We start from the raw sequence: 2,633 nt of genomic DNA on the forward strand, positions 1-2,633 counted from the left end.
ACCGTGTTTACATATTTGTTGACGTCCTATGAACGCCATCTAGTGAAGAAAGATTATATTGTACCACAATAATGCAAAATCAACGCCACGCAATGCTTGGAACCTGAACAACGGAAAGCTACGTTTTGAACGATTGGTTTTTAAAAAACATGGAACACTACTCGCAGACGTTATATTGAGCATCACACTGGGAACACAATATAGTTAATTCGTATTTGAATCTGATAACTAGCTTTGTTTATCTTACTTTCAGGACGGTCTAAAACTTTTGAGCGATAGTGTACGTTATGGTCCAGAAGGTAGGTAACTGAAAGAAATACGCATTGAGATGAACAGAAATGACACATACCCAAAGACAATAATTGCAAATTGAAGTCACCGTGATTCATGAGAATCCGAAGGACACCGCAAAAGACGGGCCGTGGTTATAAATATGGTGTGCGATCACCACGGACGACAGTTTTTTTATTTTTTTTTTATAAATTTAAAAATGTGGAACGCTTCACGACTTTGCGTGTCATCCGTGCGCAAGGGCCATGCTAATCTTCTCTGTATCGTTCCAATTTTAGTATATGTATCGCCGAAGCGAGTACAATTCATGCTCTGGAGGGGCCCCCACCGTTACGACAAGGTTAGTTTGCAGTTCTTGTGCTAAGGCGTTCCTTTTCTCCACCAGCGCAGTTGACATCTGCTGTATCATCAAAAATGGTGCAAATGGCTCTGAGCACTATGGGTCTTAACATCTGAGGTCATCAGTCCCCTAGAACTCAGAACTACTTAAACCTAACGAACATAAGGACATCACACACATCCAATGCCCGAGGCAGGATTCGAACCTGGGACCGTAGCAGTCGCGCGGTTCCGGACTGAAGCGCCTAGAACCGCTCGGCCACCGTCGCCGGCTGCTGTATCATCGCTGATGCTTATGGACGTCGTGCAATACGACTCCCACCATATTCCACACACCCTGGAAGGAATTTAAGTGGGGGGAACGGCTGGCCCAGTCCATTCGCCGAATATCCTTTGGTTTCCAGAGCTCCTCTACCAGCGCAGTATGATGTGGTCTCGCATTATCGCCCATAAAAAGTTGAGCAGATGCAAAATGGACTCTCACACTGAGTAATCTGCAAAGACTTGATTATGTATGTAGACAGTTCATCCATTGCGGAAATAGAGAACCTCGATGATTTTTTCGTGTATTTGCATTGTTACTCGCAAGATGTCAGTCCCAGGGATTTCAAGACTTTGATTTAATTTCAAGTTGAAGTCGGATAAAAAGTGACAAAAGAAACATATAATCCCAAATTGACTTTTTTTTTGCTGTGGAACTTTGCCTTCTGGCAAATTTCATGATTCTAGCCTGACAGGAAGTAACCTGTAAGTTTCAATGAGACTGCGGGTATCACAATATGTGACATAAATGACCGTCTCATTTGATTGCACTGATTTAGAATATTGAATTTTTTGCACCAGGGCTATAAATATCGATATGTGACACAAATTTCAACTTGATACCTCTACCCGTTTCTGAGAAAAAGAGGTAACAGTTTTGCCTATATAAGTAATGATTTTGATAAGAAGGCGTCAGTCTTCTTGCAGCCGCTCGAGCAACAGCATTGGACCGCTCACACAGAAGATGCCACGTTATTATAGGAGGAGAAGGCGTACCCGCCTTACAGTCTATAAGGCAACAGACAATATTCCCATCAATACTGAGAATCATGTACGTGCCCAAGTCACCGTGCATGGTCCGTTAGTGTTCTGTGTTGGAGTTCTTAATTTAACCTCAGAAACAACGATACCATGCAGCACGGTAATGGTTGGATCACCGTTGCTCTAGTACGTGGACCGAAAGTTGATAAAGTTGCAGGCCTAGAAAATTTTAACAGCCGTGACGTCATTGCTTATCGGACATTTCAGATTGAAGAAGTCTACAATAGCGCCTATTACCTGTCGTCGATGCCCTTGTTTCTCAGGACTAGGAATCATCGTAAAATAAATGAATCCGAATCCGTGTCAGTCTGGGTCATAGGTGGTAACAGTCGGACAGATAGACCGACGGACAGACGGACAGACGACAAAGTCATCCTATAAGACTTCCGTTTTTACCGATTAAAGTACAAAACCTTAAACTAGAATTCGGAGCCGAATTGAGCCCTGGGGATGAAATGCAGTGTCACAATAACGTCTGATGAGTGTACAGCCTTCAGAGGTTTGGAGGTCAGTAAGCTCATGAAATATTTTAGTTCCCTACATCATAACACCTGAAACGATCATGTCCGAAGATCCTGGTCATATCCTTACATGGCGAGGGGTGGGAGCACCTAACGCATCCAGAAATATTGTCGAACATGGTCGTTTGTGTGGTTCAGATGTTATGGTGTTAGGAAGCGTAATGGACTTACTAATCTCAAAATCTTTGGACACGGTACAATTGCTTCGTGAATGCGTACTAACAGCTGAAAAATTATCTGCGTGTTGCCTGCAATACTACTTAAAGTGTGCTGGTAACACAATATAGTGCTGCGTGATCGCAGCTCGTGGTCTAGTGGGTCTGCATCACGGGGTCTCGGGTTCGATTCCCGGCTGGTTTGGGGATTTTTCTCTGCCCTGGGACTGGGTGTTTGTGTTGC

At 43.6% G+C, this 2,633-nt stretch overlaps 1 non-coding gene across 1 annotated transcript; it reads right to left on the reverse strand.

The window, feature by feature from the left end:
• Positions 1-486: 486 nt before the first annotated feature.
• LOC126417661 (U6 spliceosomal RNA) lies at positions 487-593 on the reverse strand. The gene has a single exon (XR_007575740.1). It is a non-coding gene; the product is annotated as a U6 spliceosomal RNA (small nuclear RNA).
• Between the last annotated feature and the right edge of the window lie 2,040 nt (positions 594-2,633).

This window comes from Schistocerca serialis, chromosome 8, assembly GCF_023864345.2.
Source record: "Schistocerca serialis cubense isolate TAMUIC-IGC-003099 chromosome 8, iqSchSeri2.2, whole genome shotgun sequence".
Lineage (NCBI taxonomy): Eukaryota > Metazoa > Arthropoda > Insecta > Orthoptera > Acrididae > Schistocerca > Schistocerca serialis.